Below are 27,007 nucleotides of genomic sequence, written 5' to 3' on the forward strand. Positions count from 1 at the left end.
TATATATATATATATATATATATATATATATATATATATATATATATACTAGTACGATGCCCGTGCGTTGCGACGGTGCACAATTATATAATAATTATTGAATAAAATCGAACATATATCAATGAATGATATCCCAGTTTCGTTCTATAGAAGAGAGACATTGTAACATTTTTTATCTACCATAATAGTTATAAGTATACGTCTCTGTTGCTAATGGAATTTTCTTCTTTCCTTTGCCTTTCACGCATGAACCTCTCTTCATTACATCTCTCGTGATCATGTCTCTCCATTTCCCTCTACATTTGTTCTTCTTTCTGCAAAAATACGAAAAAGATTAGCAACACATCATGTAAGGTATGCACGAACTTTCTTAGTGTAACCAAAGAAGACCTTTCTATTTAGTAGACCTTGCTTCTCAACTCTCAAGCTCCTTTTTAATTCTCTTTTCATGAGCCTCAACCTCCCTAGCAATCTTAGCTTCCTCATTATGATGAAGTAATATTAGACAAATACAACATATATAAAAAATAATAATATAAAGGTAAAAAAGGATATGAATATAATAATACAAAAGAAGAAAAAAATAGTATATCCATAAATATAGTTCTTGTGTTTTTCTGTCCACGTGACATGTTCTTCATCATGATAACCCAATCTTTTAGGGGATGCGAGGGAGCTTTCAAATCTGACAACTTGAGGGATGCCAATTTTTGACCGTGGATTTGAGCCATGCTAGCAATAATATTTGGATTTGAGCCATGCTAGCAATAATATTTGACAAACAGCTAGAACCAGATGATTGACTGTGAAATGTATAGCTAGGTGCCTGCTCAACTACATGGGTAAAGTGTGATCCTATAGAAAACGAATCTACCCTTGAGTTTAACACTTCTGCTAGAGCATCATAGAAGCGCAACTGGCTTCCCCTCTCATATGCATCACTTGGCTGCTCAGGAAGAAACTGGTATTCAAGTACTGCATGTGAGCCAAGATGAGAAGAGCCAATGAAGGACTTCTGTTTCACCGTATTCTGAAGCAAAGGGACAGCGGTAGGCAAGAATGACGAAACCTACAAAGGGAAATATATTTTAAAGTTTAAACCAATCAATGACTGGATTATTTAAGAAAACAATAATCTCGTCCAGAATAAAAGGCTACCCTTTGTTTATAGAAAGTGCCAAAAGTACCACTAACTACAAACCATAACAAAGTACGAGCAAATGACACCTAGAAAAATATTTTCTTATTACCATATTTATATTGTTGCTAAAATTAGAGAAAAAACCACTTCTAGTAGACCAGGTGTAACAGTGGATCAAGCCAAAACTATACATTTCTAGAAAAATCAAAGCATGGATGAGTAAAAGATCAATGGATGCTAAACCATTTTCTTTGATACAAATCCGCTTCTAATAAGCATGGAGTTAGCTATAAACGTGTGGTGATCCAACACAGTAAAGAAAACAGTTGCTGATAGGTGAACAGGAAACACAAACCTTTGCTAAAGAGCACTTCTTTAACAGCCTCTTGCTTCTAGCACAAATTTGAGGAATTGTTGTTTTAACTCCTTGTTGGGAAGCCTAGCTTTACAGCTCAATTTGTGCAGCTGCCACAAGCGCAACACAGTAATTATGGAAAGGATCAGTATTGATTATAATGTTCTCCATATATGGGCTCACAATCATCATTTGTTTTAGCTTCATCCTTGAAATAGCCTTTAGTTACATTTGGACCCCCAATGACAACTTCTCCCCGAGACATTGGTAAATCAACAGTCAAGTATCCACCCTCATGCCAGTCAATCAACTAAAAATAAAGTGGCCGATGTTAGGAAGTCAAGAACCGTGGGAGGTCAACAATAAAACTAAATTCACTGTCATGAGAATAGATAAGATAACACCAGGATAAAAATAGCTTTGCTGCAAAAATCGTATCCACATCATTGGTACGTAGTTAAGAAATGTAGCATGCCTTAATATACGAACAAGGTAGTGGAGCACCAACATGACCAACATATGTCAATAATCAACAAGGTATACTAAACCAGAATAATGTGAAGGACATTACCTTTTTTCCTCACACCATGACTTCAAGAGAAACTCGTTTGCAAATATCCACACATTATTTTGGTTCCACTATGATTTTAGAACTAATTCAACAACTAAATGGAACCTAGATTAACCAAGCCCACAAATAAATACTGGAGAAAGATCAATCAAGCTAACAAGGAGAAAGATCAAAAATAAAAATTGCTTGCATACCTGAGGAACAATATGGTGGCGTGATAAATGGAGATGAGCATCTGACAGGGGTAGACAAAAGTGCAGGAGCAACATGAAGTGCTGGTGTAGAAGGAGGTATAGATGCAACAGAATGTGCGGGTGTAGACACAAGGTCGGCGGTCTTCAGTTCGCTATTAGTTGGACTTCCATCAGCGACATATCTAATCTAATCTAATCTCTAAAAATGAAATTTCATGTTAAGGGTATGCAGTCATGCAATTCTCAGATACATCTACACAAAGCATAATGCCAAACTCGACTTTGCAAGCAAAAGTCATTGTGCAGAAAGAACATTACCCGACTGAAATCAGCAACGGACAAATTGAGCAGAAAATGCCATCCTATAAGACAGCATGAAAAGGAAACAACAAAGTTGTTGAAACTGATGCATATTGTCTCCTTTCGGAGTTAAATAGCATAATGGATATGTACTAAAGATATGTACACAACCTGCAGGTGGTTATAATCACCCATTCCACCTCCACCCTTGGAGTTAAATAGCATAATTAGAGTATCTTTTAATGTTTCATATGTGGAGCAAAAGTAGAATGGAAGCTCAAATTAATCTTACAATACGGAGACGATAATTAAACAAAGATATACATGTGCAGATCTAACTGCTGCAGTCGATCCAAGAAGAGGAGCCTAAAGCACAAAAAGTCAAAAAATGAAGATATCATCAAGTTCCACTTCACAAGTGTATAGTAGTAACTTTGTACACTAACCATGAATGCTAAATATATTGTTAAAACTGCAGAGAAATGTTTTGCAGGCCAAACAGTCAGTCTCCATATAAGGCTCTAGAGAACAACTTGAAGCTAAACATTCAGCAGTGGCATGTCTCCATAATAAGGCTCTAGATGAAATGTATCCTATAATGAACTGCAATGCAATGATTTAAAGTGACATGATTTTTATACTGGAAGATGCAGATAAGCCATACTATCTTATAATAAGGCTAAATCTTATGATTTTTAAAGTGGCTTTTTTCATGTGTCTGACTATATATACTGGATCATTTACTCGCACATAGGCTAATGCATTTGTATATTGGATACCTTTGGAAAAGTGTGATTGTCTAACTCTGAATACTGAAACTGAAGGTTGTCCGGTTCTAAAATACTTTACCTCAAATTTCTCCTGTGTAAGTTATTTCAGTATACTGCATAATTAAGACAAATTAAACAAAACATAATGGAGAAACAAGGAACTGGGAAGTTTTACTCTATAAGGCAAACAACGCACTAAAATAACCGAGCAGGAAGGTAAAATCATTATATTACCCTTTCACCATTTTGAAGACTCTTTGTTTCTCTGAGAGATTTCCTCTTCAGGCTGACCAGGGCATTTCAGCCTTAAAAAGAGCAGGGTAGGGCCAACCTAAAATTTTGTAAAAAGAACATGGTAATTTTGATCTGTAAGCTATTTGTAGTTTGCATTCACATTTTCAGGTTTGAAAATGAAGAAACGAATTAAACAAAAAAATGACCACACCCTGCAGAGTATAAAGGTTGTGAAGACAAGCAAATTGAAATGTTAATAATCACATTCCATATCACATACTACTGCCTGGCCAAAAAACATGCACTATATGAAACTGTTAATAATCTATATTTTTAACGTACTTCAAATCACTCTGAGTAGCATAACCAAACACAGACACCGAGGCCCTCCCTGAGAATTGCCCGGCCACGAACTGAAACAGAAGTATAGCCAGAGACAACAAAACCACGTCAGGAGACGTCCAAATCAAGCCTAACGACCACGTAAGGCGACTGTGCTAGCGTTGCCCGAACAAACCAGCGCACAGCAAACATCAAGCAGAATCTAGCGAAGCAATTTAATGGAACAGTAGTACTAAGCCAAGGAAGGTAGGGCATCACGTCAGGACGCACAAGGCCGCAGCAGGACCGACGGCTGAAACGGGGGCAGCATGAACGCCCCAAAGTCAGATGAATTCAGAGAGGGTAGGAGGAACCCAATAAATCATGCCAAGACACTAAACTCTCTAAGTTTTGGTCTCGGAGAGCACGAAATTTGCAGCGAGGAGAAGGACGACACGGCCAGTTGCCAGACACCCGAATCCGCGGCAGAGCAGAAGTAAATTCGAATTTGTTTGGCCAAACGCAGAAACGGCTCCGCGAGGGCCAGGAATGGCGCCCAGCCAAACCCCTCGGGAACGGCACTTGCCGCGTGCATCGTGGTGTGCTAGACCAACCCACCGATTTGAAGTAGGTCCCGTGGGAGCAGACAGAGCTCCCGGAAACCACCCAGCCGCAGACGGGCCAACTCGGCGGCGGGTGGTGAGCAAGAGCAAGGCAAGCAAAGCGAGGAGAGCAAGACGGGCGCACCGCCGCACCGCACCTTCGGTGTTGGCCAGCACGAGCGCGACCGGGTGGAGCAGCCGCAGCAGCAGCGGCAGCAGGGCCCAGACCGCTGACCGGCGCCGCGCCTCCGCCGCAGCCATTGCCGCGCGACACCCACCTCCGCTAGATCCCTCGTCGGCCCGCCGCCATTCCAGCCGGATCAGGCCGTCCGCAGCGTCGCCCCGGCAGGCCGGGCGATCCGGCGAGGATTCGGTCCGGCGGGCGCAGGCTCCGCTTTCGCCACCACCTTGCCTTACTCCTTTTCCATCTCCGGCTCCACGGTGGAGACCATCGAGACCGTGTCCACCCGCCCAGGACCCATTGCGCAGGAAAGACCTAGCAAAGCGGCAGATCTAGTGAGACATGGTGTGGAGGCGTGCGCTGACTCACCATGCCGCGCCAAGGATGGAGATGCCGATGGCAGAGAAGGTGCTGGAGGCGGCGGAGGGGGCACAAGCCACGGATCGCCGCGTCACCGTCACCATCCCACGCGAGCATCGTCAGGAGGCGGTTGCAGTGTGCAGGGAGGGCCGAGGACGGAGGCGATGATGCCGATGGCGGAGAAGGTGTAGGAGGAGGCGATGGGGGTGGACGCGGGCGAGGAAAGGCACAGATCCGCCTACGGTGCCGGGGCCAAGGTGGACGGGGGCGGAGGCTGGGTGGTTCCATGCGCGAGTGCGGGGAGGGGCGGATTCAGCGAAGGCGAGGGCAAGCTAGCTGTGGACGCGAGGGAGGGGGCGTGCGCGGCGAGATTAGCGGCGAGCGGCGGGGGGAGGGCGGAACCAGGGTGAGGGTGGTGGACGCCCTCCTTATACTCTTAAGGAATTGTAGAGATATAGTGCGAAGCCAAGGCAGGGATTCCTTCAACCGAAGCGGTCTGGGCACCGCAGTGGTTACGCGATCGCGTTCTTAGGCGAACTTATCGCCAGGTCGCAATGAACGCGAGGTGGAAGAAGGGTTGAGGTCCACATGCCTGTGACACAGAAGCCCCTGGGCGAGCCTAGTGTGAGGCTGACACGTGGGCCCATGGACAGTGTGAGTGACTCCGCATGCGCATATAGCCCGGTGGGCAGACGGGAGGGGCCCGTTTGGCGACCGCAGCAAGCCAGCAACAACCCAATCGCGATGACTAGTTTGGCCGACATGCGAGGCCCCATGTCTACGCGTGAGGGAGCACATGGTGGTGCGGGAGTTGGGTCGACGAGGTGGTAAAGCGGTCCGGTAATAGGTTTGGCCTCCTTTTCTTTTCTATTTTAGTTTTTTTTTCTATTTCTATTTCCTTTATTCAAATTCAATATCAAGTTTGGTTTTGAAATGCAAACTATATCTGAATGCTCAAACAAAATCCACATGAGATGCATTTTTATTTTATTTTCTAGTCTTCATCTACTCACTAGGAACGTGCCCGTGCGATGCCACGGAACACAGATTGCGACCCTCCAATGGACTTAGGGCCCTGGCGACGGGCGGCGTGAGTATAATAGTGACGACAAATCAGAATGATATAAATATGTCTACCCAAATAGATTGAAATGGAATCGCACAAATAATTTCTAAAGAGTAAATATATAATGCTTAACCATAAGCAATTATGTTGACACCTTGTACCGCTGCCAGGGCCTCCAAGAATATATGTTTTGGGAATGGCGGCATTTGAAATAGAACAGTGTACGACTCCACAACAATTTATCTGGTGAGATACAATTCCATGGGACCACTTATATGTCGAAAATGATCACCTAAATTAATGTTGAACCCTACATTGTGCATCTTGTAAACATGTTCTTCGTTGACCAAACTATCGAAGTGTTTGGTTGTCTCATATAGTGCAGTTCGATAGTTTGACTGTCTCATGAAGCCTAAACCAACGGGCAGTGAAAACATTACAAATCCTTAACGCCAGTTAACTGATCAGGATTATAGTATTGTGGCCTTGCTTCACCCTGAGTAAAGCAGGAGGAAGAGAAGCCATAGATATGTATTTCGGTTAAACACATGTATAGCAACAAAGTATAATAATTAATCTCAAGAAGTAAGGTCTGTTTTCAGTAACAGCCTATCAACAGAATAGCAAGTGTTCCAATGCAAAAATTCAATTCTTCCTTCAAGATCATGTAACAGGTATTAAATAAAAGAAACCTGAAAGAATAGTAAAGAGATTACAGTGTGATGGCACCTAGAGATATCACTGAAGTAAGCACAGAATGATATAGTGCATTGACCATTTGTCCAAAATCTAAACACTTTTAGGCATGGAAATGAGTTTGCACCTACTCTGGCTTCTTTCTTACTATACACCAATCTTAGATACTTCTTCCCATTACCTTGAAGCATATGTATTGACTGTAAAGAGGTTAACACACCTAGTATTATTTATATATTAAAGTGCATACTACTCTTTAAGTTATTGACAATTCATCGCCTAAATGTTAAGGAAACTTGTTTTTTTATATATCTGGGATGAAATGTTGATCTGGCAAATAAATCTAGCAGACTATAATCCATATAGTGCATGTAATAACTCAACTCCTTTATTCGTAATGTTTACATAATTCTTCAATATATTTTTATACTCGTTCTACCTGTTTTTAGTCTATTTTTACTGTACTTCATAGAATTGTTCCTACAAAGATGATAACATCACCAAAATCTCCTTTTCCGTGGTCGTGCCTTGGCACGTGTTTTTACTTCAGTGAAATCTTAGATCCCCCATCTGTTTGCCAGTTAAGTATAAACACATGGTGTCGGTGTTTCGAGACCGGGGGTCCCTAAGCCGACGAGTGAATGTCGCCGCGTGCCCCAGCCCAGATGGGTCGACGCGAGGCCGAGCGCGAAGGGGGGAAGTGAGGTGGCCGGAGACAGGCGTGAGAGTGGTGGGAATCCCGCGGCCTTCGTGTTCGTCCCGCGCCCAGGTCGGGTGCGCTTGCAGTAGGGGATTACAAGCGTCCACGCAGGAGAGGGAGCGAGCGGCTTCAAGCGAGCGCCTGTCTCGTCCTCGTCCCCGCGCGGCCAACCCTCTCTAAGAGGGCCCTGGTCCTTCCTTTTATAGGCGTAAGGAGAGGATCCAGGTGTACAATGGGGGGTGTAGCAGAGTGCTACGTGTCTAGCGGAGGAGAGCTAGCGCCCTAAGTACATGTCGTTGTGGCAGCCGGAGAGGTTTTGGCACCCAGCTGGTGTGATGTTGTGGCCGTCGGAGGAGTGCCGGAGCCTGGCGGAGGGACAGCTGTCGGAGCTGTTGAGTCTTTGCTGACGTCCTCTTGCTTCCGTAAGGGGGCTGAGAGCCGCCGTCGTCACAGAGTATGCGGGGCGCCATCATTGCCTATCTGGCGGAGCGAGCCAGATGGGACGCCGGTCTTGTTCTCGTGGCCCGAGTCAGCTCGGGGTAGGGTGATGATGGCGCCTCCTGTTGACGTGGCTGGTCTGCGCCCTAGGTTGGGTGATGTGTAAGCTCCTCCGAAGTCGAGGTCGAGTCTGTCTTCCGTGACCGGGGTCGAGTCCGAGCCCCTGGGTCGGGCGAGGCGGAGACCGACGGCTGAGGCCGGGGCGGAGTCCGAGCCCCGGGGGTCGGGCGGAGCGGAGTTCGCCGTCTTCTGGGACTTAGCCCGAGTCCGAGCCCTGGGTCGGGCGGAGCGGAGTTCGCCGTCTTCCGGGGCTTAGCCCGAGTCCCAGCCCTGGGTCGGGCAGAGCGGAGTTCGCCGTCTTCCGGGGCTTAGCCCGAGTCCGAGCCCTGGGTCGGGCGGAGCGGAGTTCGCCGTCTTCCGGGGCTTAGCCCGAGTCTGAACCCTGGGTCGGGCGGAGCAGAGTTCGCCGTCTTCCGGGGCTTAGCCCGAGTCCGAGCCCTGGGTCGGGCGGAGCGGAGCTTCCTATGGTGCCTGCGGCCGGGCCTGACTGCCTGTCAGCCTCACTCTGTCAAGTGGCACCGCAGTCGGAGCGGCGCAAGCGGCGCTGTCTTTCTGTCAGACCGGTCAGTGGAGCGGCGAAGTGACGGCGGTCACTTCGGCTCTATCGGCTGAGGGGCGTGTGTCAGGATAAAGGTGTCAGGTCACCTTTGCATTAAATGCTCCTGCGATTTGGTCGGTCGGTGCGGCGATTTGGTCAGGGTTGCTTCTTGGCGAAGACAGGGCCTCGGGCGAGCCGGAAATATGTTCGCCGCTGGAGGGGGGCCATGGGCGAGACGGAGGTCCTTCGGGGTCGGCTGCCCTTGTCCGAGGCTAGGCTCGGGCGAGGCGTGATCGAGTCCCTCGAATGGACTGATCCCTGACTTAATCGCACCCATCAGGCCTTTGCAGCTTTATGCTGATGGGGGTTACCAGCTGAGAATTAGGAGCCTTGAGGGTACCCCTAATTATGGTCCCCGACAGTAGCCCCCGAGCCTCGAAGGGAGTGTTAGCACTCGCTTGGAGGCTTTCGTCGCACTTTTTTGCAAGGGGGACCAGCCTTTCTCGGTTGCGTTTTGTTCCGGTGGGTGCGCGCGAGCGCACCCGCCGGGTGTAGCCCCCGAGGCCTTGGAGGAGTGGTTTTGACTCCTCCGAGGTCTTAATGCCTCGCGTAATGCTTCGGCTGGTCTGGTCGTTCCCTCATGCGAGCTGGCCGTAGCCCAGGTGTACGGTCGGGTCCCAAGTTCTCGGGCTGGTATGTTGACGCTGTCAACGGTGTGGCCAGAGCCGGGTTTGCGAGAGCAGCCCCCGAGCCTCTGCATAGGGCGAGAGGGCGATCAGGGTCAGACTCGACTTTTTTACATACGCCCCTGCGTCGCCTTTCCGCAAGGAGGAGGGGGGAGAGCGCCATGTTGCCCTCGGTGGGCGCCGAACATGGTGTCCCCGGTGAGCTGCAGACGGGTAATCCGAGTGGACGTCCGTGCCCCGTTCGTTAGGGGTCGGCTAGAGGCCTAGAGGCGCGCCCAAAAGTACCTGCGGGTGATCTGCTGGACCCGGTCCCCTAGCGACGGGGTCCGAGGGCTCGATGCCTCCCTCTGATGGGATTCCGTTACAAGATCGTTCCCGCTGGTCTCGGAAATGTCCTAGGGTACCTCGGGAGCGCAGCCCGAGCCTTGGTTATGTATCGAACGTACCCATGGTCATCCCTCGCTCTGTGTCTGAGGCGGCTGTGAACCCTTCGGGGGCCAGCCTTCGAACCCCTGATCAGTAGTGGGCGCGGAGCCCGAGTAGCCTGAGGCGACCGTTGAACCCTTCCGAGGGGCCGGTCTTCGAACCTCTGACCAGTAGTGGGTGTGGAGCCCACGCGCTCTGAGGCGGCTGTTGAACCCTTCCGAGGGGCCAGCCTTCGAACCTCTGATCAGTAGGGAGGCTCGGAGCCAGGTTCCTTCACGGGGAAGGATCCTTTTCGGGGTATCCCCCTTTCCCGGTCCCTGTTGCAAGAGAGAGAAAGAGGAAAAAGGAAAAGGATGCGAAATCGAACGGCGCGGCGTACCTTTTCTGACGCGGTCATTATGGCGAAGGTGAAGCGTTGCCCGCTTCTCCTGCCAGGGGCGCCGCCTGTCCCGCCGCGGAGTTAATGCGATGGGGTGAGTGGTTCGCGAGGCGGCCGTTGCGCGTGCGCGAGCCGTTCGAGGAACGGAACACGGGCGCGTTGTCTTCACGCCGTGGGAGAGGGTTCTCTCGTCGCCCCTGGATGGGACGTAGGCTTGCCTGACGACGTGACCGCTGCTCCTGCCCGCCTGCCACCGCCATTACTACCGGCCCATTTTTGGCCGTATTGACCGTCGCGCCAGGCTGGCGCTGATGGGTCGTGCGCTGGGTCACCTCGAGTCGCGGTATTGGTTCCGCAGTCGAGGAGGCGCGGTGGTGGCGCAAGTGGCGGTGCAGCTGCATGCACGAAGCATTCGGCGCGCCGGTTGCATGACGCGTGGGCCTGGGCCTCCGTGCCGGGCGTGTTGGGAGTCGGAGAAGTGCGCCCGCTTGGCGCGGTTGCATGCCGCCTGCATGGCTGCCCGCCCTTTTGCCTGCTGGTCTGGGCAAAAGTGGAGGGCTGCTTGTAACCGCTGGGCGGTTGTACGCACCGCGCACGGCGGTTTGGCTTCTTCTGCTCTGAGCCGGCTTGCATGACGTGTGGGACCCAGCCCCCACGCCGTAGGGGAGATCCTTGGGGTGTGTTGGAGAAGACTCAGCCCACGACGACTGGGGACGCAAGTAGGGAGAGCCGCCTTTAAAAGGAGGGTGACCCCCTTGGAAGGCGACCATGTCTTTGCGCTCCCTTATGCATCGTGTCTTTCCACCTTCCAAGCCCCCGGATGGGGGTTACCCGCCGTCTTTCCGCCTCGTCGTCGGAGGAACGCAACTCCGCGGGAGTTGGTACCTTTCAGCCATCGTTCGGCTTCAAGGATTTTCATCATACAGCCCGGTTGCGCCCCTCCGCCGGTGGTCACCCAAAACGGTGACCTCCAGCCCCTGGATGGGGAGAGGCAAGCCGGGCTGTGATCTTGGTCCCGCCCTCAGCCTCAAGGATGTTCATCATTCTTGCTGGGGCGAGGAGCGAGGCGAGCCGGGGCTCTACCTCCCGCGCGGGCCGGCTGGCCACCTCTTCTTCCAGCTTCTGGTGGTGGCAACCATCCTCCAGCTCTGCGGAGGAGACGTCCTCCAGCCATGCCGGGGATGGCGAACTGTTGCTGCCCAGCTAGGATGCAACATTCCGCCCTCTTCCTCGCTTTCGTGGCGAGGACGGGAGCGAGGACCTGCCAGTGCGCTTTGGAGCGGCCCGCTCTTTGGCTTTAATAGCTGGTTCGCGTCCCTTGAGCGGGAACGCGAACGGGAGCCCTCCGGCGGCCGCGTCCGTCCTGGGACCATGGCTGCTGCTGCAGAGGTCGCTGGCGGGTCCCCCGGTGCTCGTCGCCCCGCAGGCTTCCCGGTGTGGAGGTGGAACCGGAGTTCCGTTTGTAGCGGCACTTCGAATGTCAGTGTTTTTGTTCATTGTGGCTGTCGGGGCCTGAACATGTATGTAATTTCGGCACGGGGCCGTGTTTCTTTCTCATTTTCGAGCACTAAGACTCGCATGTTGGTTGTCTGAACCGCTTCACCAAGCGTGAGTCGCCCCGTGTAAAGGTTACGAGTGAGGTATCTGTATCCCGGAGGCATAGGAGTCCCTCGGCTCGGTCAGCCTTGTTGCCCGAGGCTTCTCTTGCTCAGTTAAAGGAACCCCTCGGCCGCCCTTCGATGAGCCAAGGCCGGGGGTAGCGGTGTCAGCGCAAACAGAGGCGGAGTCGGCTCAAAAAGAAGACCTGGTCGGCCGGAGCCTGGCCGGGTCGTCCGTTAGCGGGTCCGACGCCGGGATTGACCTACCGAGGCCTCGGGCCGGGCTGATGTCCTTGAGGACAGCCGGCCGAGGCCCCGGGGTGACCGGCCGAGCCGCCTGCTCGGGCCGGATTCTCGGAGAAGACCCTGGCGGCGATGGCCCGGGCTTGGTGATGACGTTGTCCTTTAGAGTAGAGACCCTTGGACCGCGTTACCGTCCGAGGCTAGGTCGGGCCTCGCCGAAGGTGCTACCGACGCCGAGGGTGCTGCTGCTCCCTCTAGCCGTCAAGATCTGAGCCTGCAGGATCGGATTATCTTGTAGCGTGTGTTTTCTGCGGCCGCCGAGGCCTAAACACACCCTCGCCGTGTTGTAAAGTTGCGTCTCTTTTCCTCTTGTTTCGAGTATCTGGACTTTTTTGTCGGTAACAGAATTGTTTTGTGCAAGCGAGAGTTGCTTCTCACGGAAGGTGATGAGTGAGGTATCCGTATCCCGGAGGCGTAGGAGTCCCTCGGCTCAGTCGGCCTTGCCGCTTACGCGCACTCTTACCCGTCCATGGGGTTCTGTCACCGACGCAGTTGAGAAGGCTCGAAGAATCGCTCCGGCAGAAGAGCTTCTGAACATGAAGACTTGTTCGGTCCGCGGAATCACTTATCCGAACGCGAGTTACTTATCGCAGAAGGTGATGAGTGAGGTATCCGTATCTCGGAGGCGTAGGAGTCCCTCGGCTCGGTCAGCCTTGGCTGCTTACGTGTACTCCGTCGTTTTCAGGATCCTCTTTCGAAGTAGTCAAAAAGCACGAAAGACGTTCTGGCAGAAAGGATCTTTTTCGAGGAAAAAATTCGACGCAGAGGGGGTTCCCCCCTTTTAGCCCCCGAGGGAGGGTCGGGTTTTGCCGAGGCGAGGCCGACCCTTCCTTGAAGACTAAACTTTGCGTGGGAGCGAGGTATATGAACAACTTGAAAACATCTTAAGGGTAGAAGCGACGTAGCTGTTGGATGTTCCAAGCGTTGCTGTAGACCTCGCCTTGACTGTTGGCCAGCTTGTACGTTCCGGGCTTCAGAACTTTGGCGATGACGAACGGCCCCTCCCAGGGGGGCGTGAGCTTGTGCCGCCCTCGGGCGTCTTGTCGCAGCCGAAGCACCAGGTCGCCCGCCTGGAGGTCTCGGGACCGGACCCCTCGGGCGTGGTAGCGTCGCAGGGACTGCTGGTACCGCGCCGAGTGTAGTAAGGCCTTGTCCCGAGCCTCCTCCAGCTGGTCCAACGAGTCCTCTCGACTAGCTTGGTTGCTTTGGTCGGTGTAGGCCCTCGTCCTCGGGGAACCGTATTCTAAGTCTGTGGGCAAGATGGCCTCGGCCCCATAGACCAGAAAGAACGGCGTGAAGCCCGTGGCTCGGCTCGGCGTTGTCCTCAGGCTCCAGACCACCGAGGGGAGTTCCTTCATCCATCGCTTGCCGAACTTGTTGAGGTCGTTGTAGATCCGAGGCTTGAGTCCTTGCAGAATCATGCCGTTGGCATGCTCTACTTGCCCATTTGACATGGGGTGAGCCACGGCGGCCCAGTCCACTCGGATGTGGTGATCCTCGCAGAAGTCCAGGAACTTCCTGCCGGTGAACTGGGTGCCATTGTCGGTGATGATGGAGTTCGGGACCCCGAAGCGATGGATGATGTTGGTGAAGAACGCCACCGCCTGCTCGGACCTGATGCTGTTTAGGGGTCGGACCTCAATCCACTTGGAGAATTTGTCGATGGCGACCAACAGGTGCGTGTAGCCCCCGGGTGCCTTTTGCAAGGGGTCGACGAGGTCCAGACCCCACACAGCAAAAGGTCAGGTGATGGGTATCGTCTGCAGAGCCTGAGCGGGCAGGTGGGTCTGCCTTGCGTAGAACTGACACCCTTCGCAGGTGCGGACAATTCTAGTGGCGTCGGCCACCGCCGTCGGCCAGTAGAAACCTTGTCGGAAAGCGTTCCCGACAAGGGCTCGAGGCGCTGCGTGATGGCCACAAGCCCCCGAGTGTATTTCTCGCAGGAGTTCCTGACCTTCGGCGATGGAGATGCATCGCTGGAGGATGCCTGAAGGGCTGCGGTGGTAGAGCTCCTTCTCATCTCCCAGCAAGATGAACGACTTGGCGCGCTGCGCCACCCGCCGAGCTTCGGCTCGGTCGGAGGGTAGCTCTCCTTGGTGGAGATATTGCAGGTATGGGGTCTGCCAGTTTTGATCAGGCGCGACCCCACTTAGCTCCCCCCCGACGTGCAGCGTCTCGCCCTCGGGGGCCGAGGGTACCTCGGGCCGAACCGAGGGTGCCTCGAGCCGAGTCGAGGGTGTCTCGGACTGTGCCGAGGGTACTTCGGGCTGGTCCGAGGGTGCCTCGGATCGAGCCGAGGGCGCCTCGGACTGTGCCGAGGGTACCTCGGGCTGGGCCGAGGGTGCCTCAGGCTCGGGCGTGCCGTCGATCTTGACGGAGGGCTGATGCAGATCTTGGGAGAAGACGTCAGGGGGAACCGTTGTTCGCCCCGAGGCTATTTTAGCCAGCTCGTCCACAGTCTCGTTGTAGCGCCGAGCGATGTGGTTGAGCTCGAGCCCGTAGAACTTGTCTTCCAGGCGCCGAACCTCATCGCAGTAGGCCTCCATCTTCGGGTCACGGTAGTGGGAGTTCTTCATGACTTGGTCGATGACGAGCTGCGAGTCACCGCGAGCGTCGAGGCGTCGGACCCCTAGCTCGATGGCGATCCGCAATCCGTTGACCAGAGCCTCGTACTCAGCCACATTGTTGGATGCCGGGAAATGGAGACGTAGCACGTAGCGTTGGTGCTTCCCGAGGGGCGAGACGAAGAGTAGGCCTGCGCCGGCTCCTGTCTTCATCAGCGACCCGTCGAAGAACATGGTCTAGAGCTCCGGTTGGATCGGAGCTGTTGGAAGCTGGGTGTTGACCCATTCGGCCACGAAGTCCGCCAGGACCTGGGACTTGATGGCCTTCCGAGGGGCGAACGAGATTGTTTCGCCCATGATTTCCACCGCCCACCTTGCGATCCTACCCGAGGCCTCCTGGCACCGGATGATCTCCCCCAGGGGGAAGGATGACACCACAGTTACCGGATGGGACTCGAAGTAGTGTCGCAACTTCCGTCGTGTCAGGATCACCGCGTACAGCAGCTTCTGAACTTGTGGGTAGCAGATCTTGGTTTCGGACAGTACCTCGCTGACGAAGTAGACAGGCCTCTGAACGGGCAATGCATGCCCCTCTTCTTGCCTCTCGACCACAATCGCGGCGCTAACCACCTGAGTGGTCGCGGCGACGTAGACCAAGAGGGCTTCTCCGGCAGCTGGGGGCACCAAGATAGGCGCCTTTGTGAGGAGCGCCTTCAGGTTCCCGAGGGCTACCTCAGCCTCAGGGGTCCAAGCGAAGCACTCGGCCTTCCTTAAGAGGCGGTACAGAGGTAGACCTCTTTCGCCGAGGCGTGAGATGAAGCGGCTCAGAGACGCGAGACATCCCATGACCCTCTGTACGCCTTTCAAGTCCTTGATGGGCCCCATGCTGGTGATGGCTGCGATCTTCTCTGGGTTGGCTTCGATACCCCGCTCGGAGACGATGAACCCCAAGAGCATGCCTCGGGGCACCCCGAAGACACACTTCTCGGGATTGAGCTTGACGCCTTTCGCCTTGAGACATCGGAATGTCACTTCAAGGTCGGAAAGGAGGTCAGAGGCTTTTCTTGTCTTGACTACGATGTCATCGACGTAGGTCTCGACCGTGCGGTCAATGTGTTCGCCGAACACATGGTTCATGCACCGCTGGTACGTCGCGCCCGCGTTCCTCAAGCCGAACGGCATGGTGACATAGCAGTACATACCGAAGGGTGTGATGAAAGAAGTCGCGAGCTGGTCGGACTCTTTCATCCTAATTTGGTGATACCCTGAGTAGGCATCAAGGAAAGACAGGGTTTCGCACCCAGCAGTGGAATCCACGATTTGATCGATGCGAGGCAGAGGGTAGGGAACCTTCGAACATGCTTTGTTGAGACCAGTGTAGTCTACACACATCCGCCATTTCCCCCCTTTCTTTCTCACAAGCACAGGGTTGGCAAGCCATTCGGGATGGAATACCTCCTTGATGAACCCTGCCGCCATTAGCTTGTGGATCTCCTCGCCTATGGCTCTGCGCTTCTCCTCGTCGAATCGGCGCAGAGGCTGCTTGACGGGTCGGGCTCCGGCTCGGATGTCCAGCGAGTGCTCGGCGACATCCCTCGGTATGTCGGGCATGTCTGAGGGACTCCACGCGAAGACATCAGCGTTCGCGCGGAGAAAGTCGACGAGCACTGCTTCCTATTTGGGATCGAGCTGGGAGCCAATCCGGACTTGCTTGGAGGCGTCACTGCTGGGGTCGAGGGGGACGGACTTAACCGCCTCCGCTTGCTCGAAGTTGCCGGCATGACGCTTCACGTCTGGCACCTCCTTAGAGAGACTCTTCAGGTCGGCAATGAGGGCCTCGGACTCGGCGAGGGCCTCGGCGTACTCCACGTCGCATTCGAACGGGTGTTTGTACGTGGGGCCGACGGTGATGACCCTGTTGGTACCCGGCATCTTGAGCTTCAGGTAGGTGTAGTTGGGGACGGCCATGAACTTCGCGTAGCATGGCCTCCCCAGTACCGCGTGGTAGGTCCCTCAGAACCCGACCACCTCGAACGTCAGGGTCTCCCTTCGGAAGTTGGAGGGTGTTCCGAGCAGACGGGAAGGTCGAGCTGTCCGAGGGGCTGGACGCGCTTCCCGGGAATGATCCCATGGAAGGGCGCAGCGCCTACCTGGACGGAGGACAGATCGACACGCAGGAGTCTGAGGGTCTCGGCGTAGATGATGTTGAGGTTGCTGCCTCCGTCCATGAGGACCTTGGTGAGCCTGACGTCGCCGATGACGGGGTCGACGACGAGCGGGTATTTCCCCGGGCTCGGCACATGGTCGGGATGGTCGGCTTGGTCGAAGGTGATGGGCTTGTCGGACCAGTCTAGGTAGACTGGTGCCGCCACCTTCACCGAACAGACCTCCCGACGTTCTTGCTTGCGGTGCCGAGCCGAGGCATTCGCCGCTTGCCCACCGTAGATCATGAAGCAGTCGCGGACCTCGGGGAACTCTCCTGCCTGGTGATCTTCCTTCTTGTCGTCGTCGTGGGCCCTGCCACCCTCCGCGGGTGGCCCGGCCCTGTGGAAGTGGCGCCGAAGCATGACGCACTCCTCAAGGGTGTGCTTGACGGGCCCCTGGTGGTAGGGGCACGGCTCCTTGAGCATCTTGTCGAAGAGGTTGGCACCTCCGGGGGGTTTCCGAGGGTTCTTGTACTCGGCGGCGGCGACAAGGTCTGCGTCGGCGGCGTCGCGTTTCGCTTGCGACTTCTTCTTGCCCTTCTTCTTGGCGCCGCGCTGAGTTGACGCCTCGGGGGCATCTTCCGAAGGGCGGCCCCGGGGCTGCTTGTCCTTCCGGAAGATTGCCTCGACCGCCTCCTGGCTGGAGGCGAACTTGGTGGCGATGTCCATCAGCTCGCTCACCAGGTCGCGGCAAGTGGTGCAGGCGAGGAACGCGCCGATGACATCCGAGTCGGTGATGTTGGGCAGCTCGGTGCGCTGCTTCGAGAATCGCCGGATGTAGTCTCGGAGAGACTCTCCCGGCTGCTGTCGGTAGCTTCGAAGGTCCCAGGAATTCCCAGGGCGCACGTACGTGCCCTGGAAATTTCCGGCAAAAGCTTGGACCAGGTCGTCCCAGTTGGAGATCTGCCCCGGAGGCAGGTGCTCCAACCAGGCGCGAGCGGTGTCGGAGAGGAACAGGGGGAGGTTGCGGATGATGAGGTTGTCATCGTCCGTTCCACCCAGTTGGCAGGCCAGGCGGTAGTCCGCGAGCCACAGTTCCAGTCTCGTCTCCCCCGAGTACTTCGTGATAGTAGTCGGGGGTCGGAACCGGGTCGGGAACGGCGCCCGTCGTATGGCCCGGCTGAAGGCCTACGGACCGGGTGGTTCGGGCGAGGGACTTCGATCCTCCCCGCTGTCGTAGCGTCCCCCACGCCTGGGGTGGTAGCCTCGGCGCACCCTCTCGTCGAGGTGGGCTTGGCGGTCGCGGTGATGGTGCTCGTTGCCGAGGCGACCCGGGGCCGCAGGCGCGGTGTTGCGCGTGCGCCCGGTGTAGACCGAGGCTTCCCGCATGAATCGGGAAGTCGCGGCATGATGCTCCGAGGGGTACCCCTGCCTTCGGGAGGCGGAGCTCTCGGCGCGCCGGACCGCGGCGCCTTCCAGGAAATTCTTGAGCTCTCCCTGGATTCGCCGCCCCTCGGTGGTCGATGGCTCCGGCATCGCGCGGAGGAGCATTGCTGCTGCAGCCAGGTTCTGGCCGACCCCACTGGATGCGGGTGGCGGCCTGACCCTGACATCGTCGGCGATGCGGTGCTGGAAGCCCTGGGGTAGATGACATATTTCTCCGGCCGGAGGTTGGCCCGCCCATGCCTGCCCGACGTCCCGACGGATTGGCTCAAGCGCTCCTGCTCCCTCATCGAGCCTGGCCTGCACCCCGCGGATTTGCTCGAGCTGTGGGTCATGGCCCCCCGCCTGAACGGGGACCACAGCTAGCTCTCGTGGGATATCAACGCGAGGCACCGGCCTAGGGAGATCACTGTCCTCCGGCATGCCGAGATGGTTGCCTTCGGAGGGGCCCCCTAGATTGATGTGGAAACATTCGCGGCTTGGGTCGCAGTCCACGTCGCCGAGGCTACGGCTACCGTCGGAACAATCGGAAAGGCAGTAGTCACATGCGATCATGAAGTCCCGCATGGCACTGGGGTTGCCAAGTCCAGAGAAATCCCAACAGAAGCTGGGCTCGTCGTCTTCCTCGGACCCAGAGGGCCCGTAGGTCGATACGTCCGTCAGCCGGTCCCAAGGTGACCGCATATGAAACCCCAGAGGGTTTGGACTCGCCTCTATGAGAGCACCCGCCAAAGTGAAGCCGCTAGGCAGGTCGAGGCTGAATTCGAAAGACGTGGGATGGGAATCGGTCGGTACCTCTTGGTCGACGGGCGGCGATGAGGTCACGTCGGGGACTGACTGCACCGTCGTCTCAGGTACAAGGGTGACGTCCAGCAAGCCTTTCGCGAGCGCGCTGGCGTCGTCCGTTTGCCCGGAATCGGCGGATTGCGGGGAGACGGCGCTCGTCTTCGTCTCAAGCGCGAGGTCGATGCCCGGTGCGCCCCCCGTTGGGGTGCTGGCGCCGTTGACTCGCTTGACAGCCGACGAGGCGCTGCCTTCTGCTTGGCCTTGGTTGCCCCGCCTCCTCCTCCGTCGGCGGGGGAGAGGACGGGGTGAGCTCGAATATTGTTCTTCCACCACGCGGGGAAGACGTCATCGATTCCGCCACCGGCGGGCGGGCTATCGGCCGCCATTGTCGCTGTCGCACGGCGGTGGAAGGAGTATCATGTCGTAGCTGCCGTCGAGGGACACGAACTCAAGACTCCCGAAACGGAGCACCGTCCCGGGTTGGAGAGGTTGACGGGAAGTTGTTCGTCAACACGCAGCAGGCCCCTACCTGGCGCGCCAACTGTCGGTGTTTCGAGACCGGGGGGTCCCTAAGCCGACGAGTGAATGTCGTCGCGTGCCCCAGCCCAGATGGGTCGACGCGAGGCCGAGCGCGAAGGGGGGAAGTGAGGTGGCCGGAGACAGGCGTGAGAGTGGTGGGAATCCCGCGGCCTTCGTGTTCGTCCCGCGCCCAGGTCGGGTGCGCTTGCAGTAGGGGATTACAAGTGTCCACGCGGGAGAGGGAGCGAGCGGCTTCAAGCGAGCGCCTGTCTCGTCCTCGTCCCCGCGCGGCCAACCCTCTCTAAGAGGGCCCTGGTCCTTCCTTTTATAGGCGTAAGGAGAGGATCCAGGTGTACGATGGGGGGGTGTAGCAGAATGCTACGTGTCTAGCGGAGGAGAGCTAGCGCCCTAAGTACATGTCGTTGTGGCAGCCGGAGAGGTTTTGGCACCCAGCTGGTGTGATGTCGTGGCCGTCGGAGGAGTGTCGGAGCCTGGCGGAGGGACAGCTGTCGGAGCTGTTGAGTCTTTGCTGACGTCCTCTTGCTTCCGTAAGGGGGCTGAGAGCCGCCGTCGTCATAGAGTATGCGGGGCGTCATCATTGCCTATCTGGCGGAGCGAGCCAGATGGGACGCCGGTCTTGTTCCCGTGGCCCGAGTCAGCTCGGGGTAGGGTGATGATGGCGCCTCCTGTTGACGTGGCTGGTCTGCGCCCTAGGTTGGGTGATGTGTAAGCTCCTCCGAAGCCGAGGTCGAGTCTGTCTTCCGTGGCCGGGGTCGAGTCCGAGCCCCTGGGTCGGGCGAGGCGGAGACCGACGGCTGAGGCCGGGGCAGAGTCCGAGCCCCGGGGGTCGGGCGGAGCGGAGTTCGCCGTCTTCTGGGACTTAGCCCGAGTCCGAGCCCTGGGTCGGACGGAGCTGAGTTCGCCGTCTTCCGGGGCTTAGCCCGAGTCCGAGCCCTGGGTCGGGCGGAGCGGAGTTCGCCGTCTTCCGGGGCTTAGCCCGAGTCCGAGCCCTGGGTCGGGCGGAGCGGAGTTCGCCGTCTTCCGGGGCTTAGCCCGAGTCCGAGCCCTGGGTCGGGCGGAGCGGAGTTCGCCGTCTTCCGGGGCTTAGCCCGAGTCCGAGCCCTGACTGCCTGTCAGCCTCACTCTGTCAAGTGGCACCGCAGTCGGAGCGGCGCAGGTGGCGCTGTCTTTCTGTCAGACCGGTCAGTGGAGCGGCGAAGTGACGGCGGTCACTTCGGCTCTGTCGGCTGAGGGGCGCGTGTCAGGATAAAGGTGTCAGGTCACCTTTGCATTAAATGCTCCTGCGATTTGGTCGGTCGGTGTGGCGATTTGGTCAGGGTTGCTTCTTGGCGAAGACAGGGCCTCGGGCGAGCCGGAAATATGTTCGCCACTGGAGGGGGGCCTCGGGCGAGACGGAGGTCCTTCGGGGTCGGCTGCCCTTGTCCGAGGCTAGGCTCGGGCGAGGCGTGATCGAGTCCCTCGAATGGACTGATCCCTGACTTAATTGCACCCATCAAGCCTTTGCAGCTTTATGCTGATGGGGGTTACCAGCTGAGAATTAGGAGCCTTGAGGGTACCCCTAATTATGGTCCCCGACACATGGCATCTGAGGCTTCTTCCACTTTCCACTTTTAAGAAAAATTTGGTTGGCTATGAATGTATTTGACTTGCTTTGTGAGATTTCAGCAACTGAAATGGCCCATTACCATTATCCAGTGTAATGATTCAGTTTCCCTCCAGATGCAAGCAGAATAGGCTTCAGTCAAGAGATCCATGCTGAAAAGAGAATACCGAAGGCCACATATGTCTTTCATATTGCACTATATACTTTAAAGGAAATGTTTTGCAAAACTGGGATTTGAGATAACTCTAGTATATTTACATAATGGCAGCTCATTTGTTTGCTTTTATATCACTATTTGTCTTATGACTTTGCTAGCCTAGTCTTTTTTTAGTCACACTGTCCTAGTGACCTGCCTACTGCACTCAGATTAATGATGCTATGTTAAATCTGTATGAATTGATGATATGATGTTAACCGGTTGGACCATGTTATCAACGTGTGTTCCTTTTCATGCGAGATCTATGTGACCATATGGGACCACATATAATCTGACACTAAATGTTTCCTTCGAACTGCATTGAATCCTAAATTAAAATCAAGAAAAATGCAAGCATACAGAATTATAGATCAAGTTGAGAATATACCTATGAAGACAAGAATTCGAATTTAAATTGGAGTGGACAGATTATACCACAACAAAGTTTAGCTGATCGGCGAAGAATGTCCTTGCCTCAAACATGAGAAGAAGGAAATTTAGTCCTAAAACTTAGTTGCACCGTGTGAAGTTCCTCTAGCTACATGTTAATGTACTGTGATCGATCTTACTCCAAAGGGGGAAAACTACTATGGCTGAAATTCACTATACTGTTGGTGGGCTACATGTATTTGGCATGTAATGATAAATGGTAACATTTCCAACATTCTCTTGGACATGGACCACTGACACATATAAGAGTTTGATATCTTGAATTCTGATTCTTTGTTTGTACAAATACCTGTCGATCATCTGTTCTTTTTTTAGGTGTTCTCAGCTACATAATGCAGATTCTCTTTAGTAACTTAGTTGGCTATGTAAAGTTTAATTGTGGTTGTTTTATTATAGGAATACATATTTGAGATGCCTTCAGCTGGATTAAAATAGCTACCTGATCCAAGATGTAGCATCAAATCAGATTTGGTCCTTCCAACTAAGTGTCACCGTGAAGTGAGAAGTGAGATGCTACCTGAAACATACCGTAGATATGGTGGTGGTGCCATCAGCTCCTTGATAAACTAGTGGATAGAGTCTTCAGTTTCGTCCAAAACCCCTTGTCATCGACCTCACACTTGTAGGACAAGAGAGGGGCCTCCTGCATTTGTGGCAAGTCAGTTTCTCTGAAGATTCCACGATGACCATGTCTAGCTGACAATGCAATCCACTGCTGTAAACCTACCTACCATTCGATGTTCATCCCCGTGCTTGTCAGGCTTAACTAACGTCAGAAGATGTGCATCCTCGTGAGCACAGACAGCTGGCCCATCTTTTTTCGCTTGCTCGGTGCCCTGCGGCATGCTCCTCATCGCTGTCGGCTGGGCACTAAGTGCTTTTGGACTGCATTGATATCCAGAAGAAGTGGAACTTCCATATCAAGGCTTACACTTACATAATAATTATGGATATGCACTTGAAAGAGATGAACATACCTTCTGATACCTTCCTTTCATCACCACCTTGACCATCCTTTAGAATGAGTAATAATATAGCCTCAAACAACGCAGACATGGCCATCATGTGGAGTGGACCACTTGGGGTGCAGTAATAAGTAAGAAGATGAAAAGACGTAAGATTTCCTTGGTCGAAAACGCACTTGGGGTGCAGTAATAAGTAATTGCAACACAGCACAAGTAGAACCACATAAAAAAAGGGGGCAGGAGTAAAGGGAACAGAGCTTGGCTTTCTTCCAATGGTAGAAACATCCAAAGAGGAAGGGGGAATTCAGAGAATTCATCCATCCAGGTCATAAATCCAACCCCGAGGGCCCCAACGCTAGAAACAGAGAGAGAATTCAAAGGAACCGAGATACTACGTGGTTGGGCAGAGTGAGGGAAGGAAGAACTTTGGGCGTGCCACCACCTCAATCTAAGAAAACCCAACAGCAGCACAAGAAAAAAGACCAACTGATTCATCATCCCGCGTCCGTGTCGAAACTGAATTCGGAGCTCAGTCTCTCCATCCAAATTCAGAGAGAAGAAACAGCAGACTCTCTGCTAATCGGCTCGGGAATCGATGAACAGCGAGCGTGAGAAAGCAGAATTCAGAGTACTTTTTTTCCTTTCTTCTCATCGGGCGAACCTGATAGAAGAATTTTGTCTGATCATACAGCAACAACATGGAGTAGATTGTACTGAGAAAATGGGAGGGGAGGCGAGCTAATAATTATCGGAAGGTGGCGCTGTTCCTGGCAAGCATTGCGTCGAACAGGTCCCGCGCCTCGGTGAGCATCCTGCCACAGGCATACGCGCCCAACATTTTGTTCCAGGATACCAAGTTCCACTCAGGCATCACATAAAAGAAGTGCCTCGCCCGACCCAGGTCGCCGGAGATAGAGTGACAGATCTGAGATGTTCCACATCCGCACCGCCGTCCTTCTTCCGTAGCTCGTTCTCCATGATGGCGTCCACGTCGATGGGCGGGTCGGACGCAAATATCTCGTTCGGGCTATGGGGGAAGGCGATGAGCTCAGAGGCGGTCGGGGAGGTGGTGAGGGCGCCAAGCATGGAGATGGTAGAAGGGAGTGGGTGTGCGAGGGGAGAGGGGCAGGACAGCGGTGCGGGGGGTGTGTGGAAGGGGCACCGGGGGTGGGGGAAGAGGCGGGCGGAGGCATGGCCACGCTCCCGGATGAGGATGGCGAGCGTCATAGGGCCTGCATGCTGCTAGATCGCTAGAGCTTGCTCGCAGATGGAGCGGATGGGTTGTTTGTGCGAAAGGCTGGGTGAGGGGAACGAGGGCGGGCGCGAGCGGAGGGGAGGCGGGGGCATGGTAGTGCGTCTACGCTTGACTTAATAGATAGTAGAGATTTAATTATTTATTACCTTAAAAAATGTTCATAACTATGAAGGATAAGGAAATGATTCACACTAAATTTTATTGTTTACATAAAGGAACATATTTATTTAGTTTAGATATTTTAGGGAATATTTCTAATTATAAAATTCCACACACGATAACTTAGAATCTTTTTGGTTTAATATTTATTAGAAAACATATTCACTTTAGGGGATGCAACTTCAAAGGTAGGAAGATTCTTGTTAAAAGATATTTTGTTTCAAGATCTCTGTATTATCTTAGTAAGTACCCAAAATAAGATTTTGAGGTATTATAAAACACCTAGGAGCCTATTTGATATATCTAGAGAGGTTGGAAAGCTCAGTTTTGAAGTTTCACACTTTTGAAGCCAAGTTGAGCCAAAAACAGAATATGAGATAAAGAATTCAAAACAACTAAAATCCATGACTTAGACTAGTTGACTAGTCACTAGATATGTTTGTCTAAGTCATATGACCCCCTCATGTACAACCAAATCAACTTGACGAAGATATACCAAAATTTGTCAAAGATCAGCGGTACTGGGAGCACCAGACTATAGTCCGGTGAGCATCGGGCCGAGTTACCAGAATGGGTATGGAGAGGTACTCCAGCCTAGCACACCAGACCAGTTTACTAGAGAAGACTTCAAGAGCCCTTCAGACACCTGATTCAATGGACCATGGGTTTGTGTGCACCAGACCCCACCTGATTCAATGAACCATGGGTCTGTGTGCACCAGACTGTGAAGACTCAACAACTATCTTCTAGTTCTAACGGTCGGGATGACGTGGCGACCCGGTCTGGTGTGCCCTGACAAGACTGCTCTCCATTAGAACGGTCACCTACCACGACAGACTAATACGGGTCTCGTGTGCATCGGACCAACACATTTGGAGGTCCATTGTAACCGCAAACAGAGCATTTTTTGCTGCTTCACTCCAACGCCTATATGGGGTGGTTGGGGCTATAAATACCCAACCCACATTCAATATACACAAGAGCTACACCAAACATCCATACATTCATTGCATCAACTCTAAGTTATTCAAAGCCTCCTAAGTGCCACATTTAATAGAATTGAGCTAGAGAAACCCGAAGTACCTTGTGGAGAGTTTGCATTTGAGTTTGTTGCTACATTCTTGTGCTCTTGATTTTCTTTCTCAATCAATCTTATTTTCACTCTTGTAAAAGCTAGCGAGAGACTTCGAATTTGTGTGGAGATCCTTATGGTGACTCTGGTCGCTTGATTTGAGAAATGATACTCAAGCTCGATATAAGTGGTCGCTTGAGAGAGGGAAAAGGTTGAAAGAAACCAGTCCTAAGTGGACTCCTTATAGAAGACATAGGTTTACTTTGGAAACTGAACTCTAGTAAATAAATTGGTCGTGTTCTTCGTGTTGTGTTGATTGTGATTTATTCCTCACTTTCCTCATCTAAGTTCTCTTGCTTGTGATTGATCCTAAATTATTTTGAGTTGCTCCCAAATAATTCCGCAATTATAAGAGCAACTTTTGCAACTCGTTCACTCTGGTTGATTTGCTTCTCGTTCTAACGTCTAACCAAAGTTTGAGTTTTTGTATTAAGTGATAAATTTTAGGTTTGGCCTATTCACCCGTCTAGGCGGCTTTCAACACTATCTCAAGTATGTGAAAGAAGTGGGGTTATTAAAGGAACTTTATTTATACGAAGTTATGAACCTTTAGAGTTGTAACACATGATGTTAATGTAAGTCCTTATAATCAAAGTCTATAGTCATGTACAATGTATATTGATAATAAGCTCATATATACGACAAAGTAAGCTTGTTTGCAATGGATATAAAGTGAATAGTCATAAATAAGCATATGTGACATGTTATAAAATATGAAGTAAAAAACAAGACATGTCACCATATCTTACATATGCATACGCAACAACATAAAGAGTATCATACAGTGTATAAGTATACAAACAGACTCCATATCGTACATAGAGAGTATAGTAAGTTAAACTAATTGTATCTCATACTCTCCCTATCTCTCCCTTTCTCATGCCCCCTAACTCACATACTCACCACCTCTCCCTCTTTTTCATCAAGGACCAAAACTTAAGGGTCAAAACGTAAAGATCAGTGGGCAGGAAGGACATAGACAAGTCGGTAGTGGAAGTGCGTGAAGCGAGCTCAAACTATTGGACTTATCGAGTATCATCAAAATTTGTACTATGTGCAGCTGACTGAGTTTGTGTTTTGTGTGGAGGGAACCAAAGCTAGGTCACATGACTGAGTGGTGCTCTCAAGAGCTATTATAGTAGAGCGACTCAGAGTATGAGTAGCGAGTAATTTATTGACGATAGGGTCACCAATAAATCCGATTTTCGTGTTTACTAGTGAGCTCTGATATTTTTTATTTATTGATCGAAATTTTTAACCTTTTAGAATTGGCACATGGCAAATGTTCAAATTAGAAGTCGGTTGGTCTATATGTTTTCTCAGGCTCTCCTAGGACGCTAAAACCCCTAAAATGTTTCCTCAATACTCGATTGGCTGGTATGCGTTGTTTTCATTTGTTAAATGTCCAAATATAATCTACATGATATTAAAACAAACTGAGTCATTTTTTTCCAAATTTACACCGAAAAAATTTACCTTTTGTCAATAAAATTTGGATAAATCGGATAATCCTGTTTATAATCAAACTCCCATATTTTTTCCCTGTCAACAAAGTGAACATGTGACCACTACCATTAGCTCCACATTGGAGTAGACGTGACGAACACTATAGTCGTATGACTGACAGGAGGTGCCTAATGTGACGAGGAGACTAAAGACAAGAACATCTTTTGCTCGCAAGGTACATATATAGTGTTTGGTTTAATGAGTAAGCTAGTCTATCCATCTTCCTATTTCTCACTTTTTTATTTGATTTGTGGAATGAAATAAGTTAATCCACCGTCAACTCAT

The 27,007-nt window shown here is 52.5% G+C and overlaps 2 pseudogenes across 3 annotated transcripts; both read right to left on the reverse strand.

Annotated features, from left to right (window-relative positions):
* Positions 1-481: 481 nt before the first annotated feature.
* LOC100384301 (homeobox-DDT domain protein RLT2 - long chain acyl-CoA synthetase pseudogene) lies at positions 482-5,575 on the reverse strand (annotated as a pseudogene). 2 transcript variants are annotated; one of them, NR_159416.1, is made up of 5 exons: positions 4,647-5,575; positions 3,908-3,978; positions 2,580-3,662; positions 1,497-2,460; positions 748-1,069 (listed from the first exon to the last, which is right to left on the reverse strand). The product of NR_159416.1 is annotated as a homeobox-DDT domain protein RLT2 - long chain acyl-CoA synthetase pseudogene, transcript variant 2 (transcript). The 2 variants fall into 2 exon arrangements; NR_159415.1 differs by lacking the exon at positions 3,908-3,978 and having other exon boundaries at positions 482-1,069; positions 1,497-3,662; positions 4,647-5,539.
* A 17,760-nt stretch (positions 5,576-23,335) lies between these two features.
* Positions 23,336-23,957, reverse strand: LOC100277974 (uncharacterized; annotated as a pseudogene). Its single transcript, NR_157115.1, has one exon. The product of NR_157115.1 is annotated as an uncharacterized protein (transcript).
* Between the last annotated feature and the right edge of the window lie 3,050 nt (positions 23,958-27,007).

The sequence above is a fragment of the Zea mays genome, chromosome 3 (assembly GCF_902167145.1).
Source record: "Zea mays cultivar B73 chromosome 3, Zm-B73-REFERENCE-NAM-5.0, whole genome shotgun sequence".
NCBI classification, from domain to species: Eukaryota; Viridiplantae; Streptophyta; class Magnoliopsida; order Poales; family Poaceae; genus Zea; species Zea mays.